Genomic DNA, 16,073 nt, shown 5'->3' with positions numbered 1-16,073 from the left:
TACATCAATATAAAAGAGCCCTTGCTCTAACTGTGGTTGTGCACAACCTTTGCTGTCATCTGTATTCTGAGCAAAACCATGTTCTTTCTTCATTCTTGGGACGTGGATGCTACTGGCAAGACCAATATTTATCGCTCATCCCTTACTTTCATGGGAAGGCTAGGCCACTTGAGGACAGTTAAGATTCAGCCACATAAGGTGGAAGTGCAGTCACTTTTGTGGCCAGATGAGGTAAGGGCAGAAGATTTCACGAAGAATGCTCATGAACCAGTTGGGTTTTATGACAATCTGCCAGGTTCATGGTGACTTTTGCTACTTTCATTACCAGAAGCTCCATGGTGGCTAATCATCAACTAAAGATCATCGACTAAAACTAAAGATGGAAGAACTGACAAATTTCACATTGTACTAAGTGACACTCCAAGTATTTGAAGCACAAAACAATGATTGAAAATGACAATTTACAGGAGGCCAGCAGAAGTATCAGGGCCAGAGTGCTGGATGTAAATACAGTGGAGGACACCACAGAAAGAAAATAAATCATATCCAGCATGGGGAAAGCTAAGCTTCAGTTGTGAGAAGCAGAACCACTTTGCACACTGGTGTCTTGCTGGAAAGATAAAAAGCAAGCTGATAAAGATGGTTACTGGAGAGATGTCGGATCGTGATTTGGATGAATCACTCTATACCCATAAACTTGATGCTTTCCTTCAGCCGTAATAATTTCAACCGTCAAGCAGCAAGGACAACCAGTTGAGTTTACATCCAGAGAGTTTGTTAATGCAAATAGAACAAGTCTACGCACCAATCTAGAAAGAGTGTCTTTGCTTGCGAACATTTCAACCAGTACCTGTTTGGGAGAGAAAAAGTGATGGTAGAATCTGACCACAAGCCTTTTCGAAGCATCTTTCTCAAACTGCTTCTTTCTGTTCCAAAACCTTTGCAAAGGAGTTACTTTGTTTGTAGAGATTGGAAGTGAAGTACAAACAAGGGAAGTAGGTGCATATTACTGACATGCTGTTGAGAGCAGCAGTGAAGGAAGTTGATGATGCAAATACAGAGTGTGAAACCTTCCAGATTCATCTAGAAGCAGCAGCATGAAATCAACCCAGCAGAGACCCCTGACAGATGAGTGTTTTGCTCAGATCAAACAAATTGCACAATGAAATGCAACTCTTCAAGTGCTACAGGAAGTTGTGATGAATAGATGGCCTGAAACCATCAATGACATACTTGAGAGAGAGAGAGTATTAGGCATACAGGATAAAGTAATCATCCAAGGTTGCATCTTGTACAAAGAAATTAGAGCCATCAGACCTAGAGAGATGAGAAAAGTGATGCTGAAGCTCACCTATGCAAGCCATCAAGGAATTGAGTCTCGTCTGAGGAAGGCAAATGAGGTGTTCCACTAGCCAAACATGACCAATGAAATTAAGGGTCACATCAGTGCATGTAATGAGCATCAAGCAAAGCAAGATAAAGAGCTGTACATGACTCATTACATCCCAAACATGGATGAAGCTTGCAGTAGACCTCTTCACTCTCTTTAGAACTGAATATTTCATCACAATTGACTATATTCAGACTACTTGCATGCCAAATGGCAAAAACAGCAAGTGATAGACAGAGCTAAGCAGTCCCACAACCAACGGGCCAGATCTAAGCTCTGCAGCCCTTCCACATCTGGTCGAGAATGGTGGTGGACAACTAAACAACTCACTGGAGGAGGAGGCTCCACAAATATCCCCATCCTAAATGATGGAGGAGCCCAGCACATCAGTGCAAAAGATAAGGCTGAAGTATTCGCAGCAATCTTCAGCCAGAAGTGCCGAGTGGATGATCCCATCTCGGCCTCCTCCAGTGGTCCCCAGCATCTCAGGTGCTAGTCTCCAGCCAATTCAATTCACTCCACGTGATCTCAAGAAATAGTTGGAGGCACTGGATACTGAAAAGGCAATGGGCCCTGATAACATTCCGGCAATAGTACTGAAGACTTGTGCTCCAGAACTCGCCGCTCCCCTAGCCAAGATCTTTCAGTACAGTTACAACACTGGCATCTACCCAACAATGTGGAAAATTGCCCAGGTATGCCCTGTATGCAAAAAGGAGCACAAATCCAACCAGGCTAATTACCGCCCAATCAGTCTACTGTCGATCATCAGTAAAGTGATGGAAGGAATCATCAACCGTGCTATCAAGCAGTACCTGCTCAGCAATAACCTGCTCAGTGAAACCCAGTTTGGATTTCGCCAGTCATTCAGCTCCTGACCTCATTACAGCCTTGATTCAAACATGGACAAAAAAGCTGAATTCCGGAGATGAGGTAAGAGTGACAACCCTTGACATCAAGGCCACATTCGACCGAGTGTGGCATCAAGGAGCTCTAGCGAAACTGGAATCAATGGGTATCAGGGGGCAAACTCTCCGCTGGTTGGAATCATACCTGGTACATAGGAAGATGGTTGTGGTTGTGGAGGGTCAGTCATCTCAGCTCTGGGACATCTCTGCAGGAATCCGTCAGGGTAGTGTCCTAGGCCCAACAATCTTCAGCTGCTTCATCAATGACCTTCCCTTCGTCATAAGGTAAGAAGTGGGGATGTTTGCCGATGATTGCACAATGTTCAGCAGAATTCGTGACTCCTCAGATACTGAAGCAGACCATATTCAAATGCAACAAGATCTGGACAATATCCAGGCTTGGGCTGACAAGTGGCCACACAAATGCCAGGCAATGACCATCACCAATAAGAGACACTCTAACCGCTGCCCCTTGACATTCAATGATGTAACCATCACTGAATCCACCACTGTCAACATCCTTGGGGTTACCATTGATCAGAAACTCAACTGGACTCACCACATAAACACAGTGGCTACAAGAGCAGGTCAGAGGCTAGGAATACTGCGGCGAGTAACTCACCTCCTGACTCCCCGAAGCCTATCCACCATTCTCAAGGCACAAGTCAGGAGTGTGATGGAATACTCCCCACTTGCCTGGATGGGTGCAGCTCCAACAACACTCAAGAAGCTTGACACCATCCAGGGCAAAGCAGCCCACTTGATTGGTACCACATCTACAAATATTCAATCCCTCCACCACCTACGCTTGGTAGCAGCATTGTGTACTATCTACAAGATGCACTGCAGCAATTCATCAAAGATCCTTAGATAGCACCTTCCAAACTCACGACCACTTCCTTCTCGAAGGACAAGGACAGCAGATAAATGGAAACACCACCACCTGCAAGTCCCCCTCCAAGCCACTCAGCATCCTGACTTGGAAATATATTGCCGTTCCTTCGCAGTCACTGGGTCAAAATCCTGGAATTCCCCCCCTAACGGCATTGTGGGTCAACCCACAGAACATGGAATGCAGCGATTCAAGAAGGCAGCTCACCACCACCTTCTCAAGGGCAACTAGGGATGGGCAATAAATGCTGGCCAGCCAGCAATGCCCATGTCCCATGAATGAATTTAAAAAAGCCTACTGGAACTTAGACCAGCTGACAACAATGACTACCAGTGAGATGGGAGAATGTCTGAATGTTCACATCAGCCATTATGGTATTCCTAACATTGCAATCAGCGACAATGGCCCTCAGTTCACGAGTAAAGAATCAATCACTTCAGGAATGTTGGGAAATTCAGCACCACGCATCATCTCCACCCAATCTTCAGTAAAATAGAAAGCCTGAGGCAGTGGTGAAAATTGCCAAAGAGATTGTCACAAAACTAAGGATTCAGCAGAGATGTGTACAGTGTAATCTCAGAGCGGGGAAATACACCAACTGAAGTAACAAAGTTGGTATACTTCAGGGACTAATGTCATGCTGCATTGAACCAACAGCTACTAAAACTACTGAAACCAGGGGTTGTAACAGGAGTGAGTGACAAAATCAAAAGTGAAACATAAGAAAGACAAATTCCGCTTTGATAAAGCTGCCAAATCATTGCCAGAACTGAGATTTGTGGAGCCGGTCAGAGTGTAAACAATCAAAGTACACACAGAAAGTCAGCCCATTTGGCAACTTGTGATCTGTGTGGAGAAGTGGCCACCTCGATCATACATGGTGAAAGTGAATGACCGGATCCAATGCTGTAACTGCAGATATATATTTGCAACAGGTGAATCAACTTTACAGCAGATTGCTGATGAAGGAGATTTGATTTCTCCGACTGAGAACGAAACTTAATGACCGTGAATCCGAGCGATAAACCATTCTTCAAAAAATGCAATGGAGCAGCAGCAACAGTCACAGCAACAACATTTGCCACACAGCAACATTCCCCATGTCACCCCAGGTACCAACAATCACCAGATTGACAGCCAGCAACAACCCATACACGTGCATTGACAGAACTGAATGCTTTAAAGAATTTTACTGAGGTGAGAGGAGTCTCAGCCGCATCTGGAAAGCAGGTGAGAGACCGACATTGCCATCTTTGGGCATGGCCCGCCGAATTAAGAGTCAATCAGGCTATTAACAGGCACTGGTGGACCTTCCATGGGGTTAAGACCCTGGCGGGCATGGAGTGCTGAGAACTGCCAACCAATTAGAGACTGGCAGCTCTTTTGCTCAGTAAATCTCACATCAGCTGTCAACAAGTTTCTGACCAGCTAATGGTCCCACTGTTTCAGCATACACTAAGATCACAAAACTCCACTCTATGGCTGGAATTCTACCGTCCCGCCCACCACAGGAATCAAGCGGGTGAGGAGCGGACCATGGAAACGTCCGTTGACCTCGGGCCTCAGGTGGGATTTTACGGTTTTGGGACGAGCGAGATCGTAACATCCCGCTCTTTACCTCCAATATCAATGGATACTGGGAGGAAAGACTGGGGAAGTAGAGATGATACCAATCTTAATGGCAGAGCCTCTGTCGTGCCACTTCCACCTGACAGACAGTCAAATGGATAGCCTGAAAATTGAGATTTAAATTGAAGATTCATTTATAGAAACCATATCTGTTCAAATGTCTCAAAAAGCTTCAACCAATTCATTGTTTTTGAAGTGACTGCTATTCTTTAGGTAAACAAAAATGTTTTTATAAATACATTTGGTGCTCAATTCTCCTAATAGTACTTGTATAGCTATGGGGAGTCGGCCATTACTTGGAGCACAAACTCTCAGCAGCTACTATAACAGAAGAAACAGCCATGAGATTAAAGGGGCAGAAATGTCCCAAAGATCTGGACAGGAGTTGCTTTGTAGACTTCAGCAAAGATCAAGTTCTTATTAAGTAAAATCAGTAATATTCAATGGGGAAGACCTCATAACTACTTCCCATGCTATCTAGGGTTTACCTTCATCCTGGAAGCAGACAAGAGGGAAATCCAAGCCCCATTCCCGACATTTGAAATGCAGCAGGTGGTGAAGGAATCACTATCTTGGGACAAAGGGGAAGGACTTGCAGACCACATGGATAAATGATGTAGTTCAAATTGTCGATCATTCTCTGTCACTACTCCATCCAAATTTAGCAGGGATTGTAAAGGAGGTCATTAGTTCCTACGACTAGAGAATCCAGTCTGTGATTTGAGAAGTTCTACTTCGAGTCAACAGTTCAATAAATAGTGGAAGTCTCCTGTCTGAAAATAGTTATAAAGAAATTAGCCTAACAATGGTGGGTGTGCTGTAATGTTTTTCCACAGTCATTAAATAGCGATTGAAATTATCTTGTTGGTATTCATTCATTGGTACTAATTAGAAAAGCAAAAACAGTAACTTAGTGACTGTAAGTCAGATTACATTAGAACTCGTGATCAGAGCAAAAATAGAATTCAGCTCCTCATTTTTAAAATAGTAACTCTAAGCTCTCTGATTATTGTAGTAATTGAACCTTCTTCTGCTATTTTTATCGTGGTTTGAAGATTTACTATTCAGGAAGAGCAATTGACTTCACCGTCTTATAATTGAAAGAGAAATCCTTAAAACTCTGGAGAAAAGGTACAGTAATCATGAGTTGATGTTTGTTTCAAACATAAATCAATAAAAACAAAAATATCAGAATTGTCCAAAATGAAACCAAATCTTCTTGTAAACTGTCAAATATTAAGCCATTACCTCATTTGCCCTCTGGAAGAAATACCATAGTAATATGGAAATCTAGGCAACACTTAACAAATTGAAACATTAACCCTCCTGCTTGGCTCAGTAATCCAGTAGAGATTACTCTGAAATAGGAAAACAGAAGCCAACAGAGCTGGAAAGCCTGCTGAATGCAAAATGTCATTATTTGCACAAATAGCTTCTGTGAGAGCTGGTTCTTAAATATTAGGTGTTGGCACCTTGCTAAATAATCTTGGAAATACACATAACACAGGCTTTACAAATCTTTCACTAATCTTCCCCAGTGAAATATCGCTGGAATATGTGGAGCATCAAATCCCCGTCACCCCCCATACTAGAAAGTTGGCAGGGAGCCCACCCACCCAAAAGCCAGCAACCTAAAGTAAAAGTTAAAGTTTATTTATTCGTCACAAGTAGGCTTACATTAACACTACAATGAAGTTACTGTTAAAATCCCCAGGTCGCCACAATCCGCACCTGTTTGGGTACACTGAGGGAGAATTTAGCATAGCCAATGCACCTAACCAGCACATCTTTGGAGTGTGGGAGGAAACTGGAACACCCAGAGGAAACCCACGCAGACACGGGGAGAAGGTGCAAACTCCACACAGACAGTAACTCGAGTCGAAAATCGACCCCGGGTCCCTGGTGCTCTGAGGCAACAGTGCTAACCGCTGTGGCACCCCTCACATTTATTTTATGCTGAAACCAGTGTTAATTATTGAAGATCTAGACCTACTGTATTTTATGGGCCCTACCCAACTTCAAATATGCAGTCGGGAGCAATAAAATCTGGTCTACAAACAATTCAGAGAAATTGAATTAAAGTTGTCTGAAATTTTACAATGTTTAAAGCTCATGCAGATCTGATCACTAGGTGTGGTAAAACAGCATCAATCACTAGACACTGGAGGTTGTATCATCTAAGTGGCCAGCTTCTGTTTGTCCTTCTACCTTAACTGAGACTGGGCAGGACACCAATGCTATATCCTGAGTGCAGGTTTCCTTTGTTTTCAGCTAGCACGGTTTGCCTGCTGGGTATTGGGGATTGTGTAATGGTGGCTGAGGTAATGGACAGGCTGCATAGACCTAAGGACCACCATTCATAGTAGTCAGAATTCTTATTCAAACCACACCGCCATAAGGTGAGATTATATCATACTGCAAAGCAACAGAGTGAGAGAGAAAAAGATGTAAGTGTTGGGGGGCGGGAGTGGAGAGGGGGAAGCAGCAAGTTCTTGACAGAATGAGACAAAAATTTACATTAAAAATTTCCACAGCCATTAAGTGCTGCACCATTTTGTTGAAGCAGCTTGCAAGTCTGTTTCATTGTGAAGTGCATTTCAGGACACCTTCAGATACAGCCCAACAAGGCCTATCCACTCCACAACTACTTAAACAGCTGTCCCAGTACACTTAGGAAAATCCTTGGCCTCTTTCACAGGAACATGTTTGTGGTTAGAAAAATAATTGTGAGATTTGAAAACCTTATTGCGTTGATCACGGGCAAAAATCAGAAATAGAGGACGTAATCTTTCGAAAAAAGATTCTAAGTGCTGAACAAGTGAGAAAACAGGAGAGAAAGGCACCAATTTTTTGGTGAGCTGTGAATCGCAATCTAATGGCACTTAGTGCGATTCTCACCAGCAAGGTGGGGATGGGAGGTGGTGGTGGTGTAGACCCTGAGCTCAATGGGGAAGTCCCCCCAAAGCAATCACCTCCTGTGCTGGTCTACCACCTCCCACCCACCCCCACGGATATCAGACCCACCACCCCCAAGCCTCCTATTGCCTCCGTGCCGGTCTACCCGTCCCATAGACATTGGACACCCTCCCCTTGCTGATTGCTCCCATCTGAAGAGTTCACTTGCTCCCTCCCACCCCAGTAAACACCCCTGCGGAACTCCGATTCCCTCCCACCCCAGTCATAGCTCCACCCCCACATGCTCCACCCCCACTCAGGCCCCACCCTCTTGGCACTGCCCTGGCACAATTCTGGTGCCCAGTGGGGAGTGCCAGGGTGCCAGGCAGGCAGTGCCATGGTGCCATACAGGTCCTGCCAGGCTAGCACTGCCTCATGGGCACTGCCAAGCCCTGCCCCCAACCACCCAGGGAGCTTCAAAGGCCTCAAATCCCCCTCAGTGGGGCCATTACATCTGGTCTCCGCTGGTGGTGACTAGCTGTGATTTTCACCGTTGAGAACCTCGAACAGCAAGAAGGTTAAGTTAAGTGAGCCAGGATTCATTAATGACATTTAAATGATGTCATTAACGATCGGGTGAGGTGAGAAACTGGATGCGTTTCTTGTTTTTCGCCTTTCGCTCAATCTTACCACCTCGCTTTGCCGAAAGTCGGGTGGGATGAGGTCATATGATCGCATCCAAGAGTCTTTCACAACCAATTTGCAAATAGCTGGCATGTTTAGCTAGTACACCCAGGCCACTCCACTGTTTGAGATAATCAGCTCTTTGTTACCCAGTAAAGAAAGACTAGTTTGAACCAACACAAATGTATATCCTGGATACTGAGGTACGTGGATTAATAAATGGCATTCATTCAACACTAAAGTTTCTCTCAGACATCTTTATTACTTTCCTTCTTCAGCTTCAATACTAAAAGACTTCTCAGCCTTGGTGGTTTCAACTCCATCTGAACTCATGATATTCACCCCCATTGTGAGTTCACTGCCCTCTTATCCTCCTTGAATTTCTCCCTCCATGTCAACTGCCCAAATACCTTCATAAACATCACCTTGCCATTTCACTTGGTTTTGCTACTGCCATTGTATCATCCATAGATAAATCTGCTCATTTCCTTGTATCACTCTCTTCCCACACCCTGACTTCCACCTCGTCTCCACTGACTGTATCTGTATTTGCCTCTGAAAAACATTATTCCCCAATTCACTTATAACTGTATTTCCAAAATCCTGACCTGCATCCTCCATTTGGCACAACAGTTCTGCAGCTACTGATTTGCTTAAACACACCTTTTTTTCCACCTTTGATGCCCTGGCTTCCAATAAAACCATTAATCTCTCTCACCCTGGCCACTTTCCTAGTACAGCCTTCATCTCTACTCCCTTCAGTCTAAGGGTTGCAGACCTGAAAGGATATGGAGAACAATTGGTTTAGCTATCCTTTGCCAGATCTAGCTGGACCACATTTAACTACCAGGTCTTGCTCTCATCTAAAACTGCTGACTATTCCAGAATCACCCTGGAATGCAAAGATAGCCCCCAGCTCTTTTTGTTTTTTGCTGCTCTCCCATCCCATCCAACTACACTTCCAACAATAAGTGCAAGGAGCACATGGATTTCTTTGTCAATAAGATTCGGACCATCTGATCATTGGCTTCTGCTGTTCCCTTCTCTTGTTTACTGTGTCCACTGTGTTTACCCCAGTCCAACGCCGGCATCTCCACATCACCCCTCTCTTTCACCAGTGCACTGGGCTAAACTTCCACTAAAGTTCCTCCCTGCCTTAGTCTTGAACTCAAATCTTTCTCTTGTTTCTCTCTATCTTGATTCTTGCCTCTTCCAGTCCATCTTGTCCATGAAACCTTCCTCTTTGACGCTATCCCCACTAAACTGTTAATTACCTAATTTCCCCTCATCATCCTCATGATGGTCAATATTGTTAATAGTTCTTTTGCTTCAGTGTTGTTCCTCTATCTTTTTAATCTGCTGTCATCACCCTCCCTGTAAAGAAACAACCTGGACCCAGCATTCTTTCAAACCACTGTCCCATCTTTGACTTTCCTTTCCTCTCCAAAGTCCATGAGCACATTGCACCACCCAAATCTGTACCCATCTTTCCCAGCCTCCATTAATTCCCTCCAAATCCCTGCCACATTACTGAAACGGCTCTTATCAAAGTCACAAATCATACCCTTTGTGACCATGACAAACATAAATCTCCTCATCTTTCTCGACCTGTCTGCAGCCTTTGACATGCTTGACCACACTAATGCCTCTCCACTGTCATCTAGCACAGTGGGACTGCTCTCACCTTGATTCTGTTCTTAGCTCACAAACTGTAGCCAGAGTATGGGGCGGCACGGTGGCACAGTGGTTAGCACAGCTACCTCACGGTGCAAGGGATCCAGGTTTGATTCCCGGCTTGGGTCACTGTCTGTGTGAAATTTGTACATTCTCCCTGTGTCTGTGTGGGCTTCCTCCGGATGCTCCAGTTTCCTCCCACAGTCGAAAAGACGTGCTGGGTTGACCCGAACAGGCGCCGGAGTGTGGCAACTAGGGGATTTTCACATTAACTTCATTGCAGTATTAATGTAAGCCTTACTTGTGATTAATAAATAAACTTTAAGTATCATTTGCAATGGCTTCTTGTTCTGTTCCTGCACTGCCCTCTCTCATGCCTATCCTTTGCCCCCTCTTATTTCTCATTTACATGCTCCCCCTCAATGACATCATCCAAATGCATTAGTTTTCATATGTATACTTATGTCACCCAGCTCTCCCCCACCTCTTCCTCAACCCCCTCCTCTGCTGTTAAATTATCAGACTGCTCATTCAACATCCAATACTGGATGAGCAGAAATTTCCTGCAATTAAATATTGGAAAGACTGAAGCCATTGTTTGAGGTCCATTGCCTCGCCACTGACTCCTTCAATCTCCCTGGCAACAGTCTGAGACTAATCTGTTTGCAAACTTGGTGTCATATCTCACCCAAGATGAGATTCGGACCTTATATTCCGACCTTACAGGGATTTTCACAGTAACTTCATTGTAGTGTTAATGTAAGCCTATTTGTGACACAAATAAATAAACTTTAAAAAAAAAACTTTAAAACTTTTTAAAATCTGAAACCTATATTCATGCCTGCCTGGTTATTTTAACCTCACCCCTGTCTCAGCTCTTTTGATGTTGAAATCCTCATTTCTGCCTCTATTGTGTAAAAGACTGTGTGCCAAAGAAGCAAATCCATGTGCTTCCCAACTGGAGACCATGTATGAACAGGGATACCGACTGCTTGCTGAAGTCCAGGTCTGAGGTGTTCAAGTCAGATGACCCTGACCTATACAAGAAAGCCAGATATGATCTAAGGAGATTCATCAAAGGTGCCAAAAGACAGTACCGGACCAAGCTAGCCACATGGACCCCCGCCGACTATGGCAAGACATAACAGCCTACAAGATGAAGGCATGTAAAATTGCTGGCACCAATGCACCCCTCCCCGAGCAGCTCGATGCATTCTATGCCCATTTTGAGCAAGAGGTCAGCGAGAGCACACCCTCCACCCTGGAAGCCTCGGTAGAACTTGTATCCGAGATCACCATTGCAGATGTCAGAGCAGCCTTCTCGAAGGTCAACCCACGGAAAGCGACGGGCCCGGATGGGGTACCCAGATGAGCACTCAGATCCTGTGCAGACCAGCTGGAGGGGGTATTCGCAGATATCTTCAACCTCTCTTTACAACAATCTGAAGTCCCTATCTGCTTCAAGAAGCTGACCATCATCCTGGTACCAAAGAAAAGCCAGGCAGCGTGCCTTAATGACTATCATCTGGTGGCTCTGACATCCATCATTATGAAGTGCTTTGAAAGGCAGTCATGGCATGAATCAGTTCCGGCCTCTCAAATTGCCTGGATCTACTATTGTTCACCTACTGCTGCAACAGGTCCACAGCAGACGCCATTTCCCTGGCCCTGTACTCAACCCTGGAACACCTAAATAACAAAGACACCTATGTCAGACTCCTATTTATTGACTACAGCTCAGCCTTCAACACCATTATTCCTACGAAAGTCATCTCCAAACTCCATGGCCTGGGGCTCGGCTCCTCTCTGTGCGACTGGATCCTGAACTTCCTAACCCACAGACCGCAATCAGTGAAGATAGGCAACAACATCTCCTCCACAATAATCTTCAACACCAGCACCCTACAAGGCTGTGTCCTCAGCCCCTTATCTTATGCACCAATGATTGTGACCAAATTCCCCTCCAACTCGATTTTTAAGTTTGCTGATGACACCACCGTAGTGAGTCGGATCTCAAACAATGACAAAACGGAGTACAGGAAAGAGATAGAGAATCTGGTGAACTGGTGCGACGACAATAATCTCTCCCTCAATGTCAACAAAATGAAGGAGATTGTTATCGACTTCAGGAAGCGTAGTGGAGGACATGCCCTTGTATACATCAATGGGGACGAAGTAGAAATGTTCGAGAGCTTCAAGTTCCTAGATGTCCAGATCACCAACAACCTGTCCTGGTCCTTACATGCCAACGCTATAGTTAAGAAAGGTCACCAACACCTCTACTTTCTCAGAAGACTAAGGAAATTTGGCATGTCCACTACAATTCTCACCAACTTTTATAGATGCACCATAGAAAGCATTCTTTCTGGTTGTATCACATCCTGCTCTATTGAAGACTGCAAGAAACTATAAAGGGTCATGAACGAAGCCCAGTCCATCACTCAAACCAGCCTCCCACCCATTGACACTGTCTACACTTCCCGCTGCTTCAGAAAAGCATCCAGCATAATTAAGGACCTCACGCATCCCCGACATTCTCTCTTCCACCATCTTTGTTTGGGAAAAAGGTACTAAAGTCTGAGGACATGTGCTAACTGACTGAAGAACAGCTTTATCTCTGGTGCCGTCCGACTTTTGAATGGACATAGCTCGCATTAAGTTGATCTTTCTCTACACCCTAGCTATGACAGTAACACTACATTTTGCACTCTCTCCTTTCCTTCTCTATGAATGGTATGCTTTGTCTGTATAGCGCACAAGAAACAATACTTTTCACTATATAATAGTACATGTGACAGTAATAAATCAAATCAAATATTACCTCTAAACCTTATCATATCAATGCTAATCTCCCACATTCCACCTTCCATAAGCTTGAAGTCATCCAAATCTCTGTTTGCCTATGTTTAACTCATCATGTTCATGTATAGTGTGCTTGCTGACATACATTGGCTCCCAGCCAAGTAATGTCATGATTTAAAATTCTAATCCTTGTTTTCAAATCCCTCCATGGCCTCACCCCTCCCTATCTCTTTAATCTCCTCCAGCCCAGAACCCTCTTTGACTTCTGTGCACATTCAATTCTTGCTTCTTTAATATCCCCGATTTAAATCATTCCACAACTGGTGTTACCGAGCAGCTAACATCTGAAATTCCCTCCCTACATGTCCCCATCTCTCTACATCCATTTCCTCTTTTAAGTTACTCCTTAAAACCTACCCCTTTTTGACCAAACGTTTGGTCAGCTGACCTAATATCTCTTTATGTGGCATAGCACCATATTTTGTTTTATAATACTCTTATTTAGGCTGTGGATGTATGATTGTGTTCAAGGTACTATAGAGATATGAATTGTTGTTGAATTTTTTTTTTGGTTTAAAATTGATGAGGATAAAAAGAGTCACAAATGCTGCTAGAATATTCATCTCCAGAGCTGTGACGATAGTCTTGATATTAGATACCATTGGCCATTTTGATTAGTTACCAGTGTTTGAAGTCTGGGGAGACAGCATGTGTCCAAGGCCAACAGAAGGAAACACAATCATTGAATAAACTCCACAACTGAGATTGTACAGGATTGAGACAGACCAGGGTATCATAAGAAGAAACCACAGTGCTTTAATATTCTTGCAGAAAAAGCCAATATAAACTTTGGCTTACTACTCAGAACCTGAAGAAGATGAAAAAAGACTTCTTACAAGCTCTACAACCACCAAGGGAAGGAACACTCACACCAACAGAAAGGAATATATGGAATATCCTCAACCTCAAAATGAGATCAGGACGTGATCAGAGAGATGGGTTGAGGCACCTTGGAGACTAACTCTGTGATGTCTGAGTCTTTGTGGGAAGATGTAAAAGGGTGTAAATATGATCGGAGTAACGATTTGGGCAGAGATGTAGAGTAAATCACATCACCTGATGAAAGAGCAATGCTCCGAAAGCTCGTGCTACCAAAAAAACCTGTTGGACTTTAACCTGGTGTTGTGAAACTATTTACTGTGCATAAATGAAGCAGATGTAACAATTATCTCAGATTAAGAGAAATCTGGAAGGGGGAGAAGTTCCAAACTTGCAGAGAGTCCAAATGTGTAAATGCTTTCTGAAAATAAAGAGTAATGGTTTTAAGAAACTGCAGACTTGAGCAGCATACTTCAGGAGACTAGGCAATCCCCAAAATCCTTGTCTAGACTGCAACCACACAACAAAACAAAACATTGTCGAAATAAATCCATTTATCGTAGAATCATAGAATCTCTACAGTACAGAGGAGGTCATTTGGCCCATCGAGACTGCACAGACTCTGACAGGGTATCTTACCCAGGCCCTCTCCCCCATCCTATCCCCATAACCCCACACATTTCCCATGGCTAATCCACCTAACCTACATGTCTTGGGACACTAAGGAGCAATTTAGTATGGCCAATCCACCTAACCTGCACATCTTTGGACTGTGGGTGGAAACCGAAGCACCTGGAGAAAACCCACGCAGACACTGGGAGAATGTGCAGATTCCGCACAGACAGTCACCCAAGGCTGGAATTGAACCCAAGTCCCTGGAGCTGTAAGGCAGCAGCGCTAACCACTGTACCACCGTGCCGCCCTTGATGGGGTATTTTGATGGGATAATTTAGATGGGGTAATTTTCCAGCATTGCATTGCTGGTGGTCATGCATCAGAAATTCTAATGCATTATCTAAAACATTTGAGCCACAATCAGAAAATCATGCACAGCATAGATCCAAATGTTTGATTGATGCTATTGGCAGGTAGGCACTCTGTTGGAAAACCAATGTCAGAAAAAATTACCTCTCTAATCATATACCCTTTCAGTTCATTCTTTCATTTTCCCTTCCCACCATATCAGAAATAGCAACAGTGGCAGAAACACATTTTCCTAACGGTGAATACAAAACAGCTACAAACTTGGTGACAGGCGTGTTGTTAATTAATACCGTGAGTTAGATTATGATGCCAATTTGTAACTTATATTTTGAAAACTAGGCTAGGTTCTTACTAAACAGATACAACATTTGAAATAAGAAAGGTAAAAACATATTCCAAATTTCACGTTTCTAGAAACAGTAAAAGACATGCTGTTATATATTTTCATAATTGGAAGAATCAAACGTATTCATTTGAATTTTTTCTTAGAGCCTGACACCCTAAAACTAATTTCCTCTTAGTAGCTTTTCTTTATTCATTCACAGAATGTGGGTATCACTGGCTAGACCAGCATTTGTTGATAATCCCTAATTATCTCTGAGACCACCTTCTTGAATCGCTGAAGTCCACTTGGTGTATGTACACTCACACTGTTGTGAGGAAGGGTATTCCAAGATTTTGACCCAGCAATTAGTGAAGAAACATCAGTACAGTTCCAAGCCAGAATGGAGGAGAACTTGCAGGTGGTTCCCCCATGCAACTGATGCCCTTTCAGGTCATGGCTTCCCAAACTGTGCGTTGTGAACCTCAGTGAGATGGGATTTGGGGGCTTGCAAGCTCCGAGGCAGCAATGTCTGCTGTGGATTACAGACTGAGAGCTAACAGCTATGAGGCCCCATTAAACCCTGGTGTTTTTTTCTGTTGGTTGGCATGGCCTAATGAACAGAATTTTGAGGTCTGTTTCAAAAAAGCATGTTAAAAAAGGTAGCATCTTTTTTCTTGAACCCTGCAGTATAAACCATCTTCAACCTCTCCCATCCCACTTTCCCAAATCTCTCGCCCTTTGTTCTTGTTATGTATTATAAATCAATGCAGCTGTGCAGTGTGTCACATGATTATGTGGTGACATCATCAAAAGCATTTAGGAGATTTTCCTTCTCTTCCAACCTGGATGTAGTAAGAAGTCTCACAACACCAGGTTAAAGTCCAACAGGTTTATTTGGAATAATAGGCTTTCGGAGTGCTGCACCTTCATCGGGTGAATGATGAAGGAGCAGCGCTCCGAAAGCTTGTGATTCCAAATAAAGCTGTTGGACTTTAACCTGGTGTTGTGATA

This window comes from Mustelus asterias, chromosome 5, assembly GCF_964213995.1.
Source record: "Mustelus asterias chromosome 5, sMusAst1.hap1.1, whole genome shotgun sequence".
NCBI classification, from domain to species: Eukaryota; Metazoa; Chordata; class Chondrichthyes; order Carcharhiniformes; family Triakidae; genus Mustelus; species Mustelus asterias.
This window is presented reverse-complemented; position numbering follows the sequence as displayed.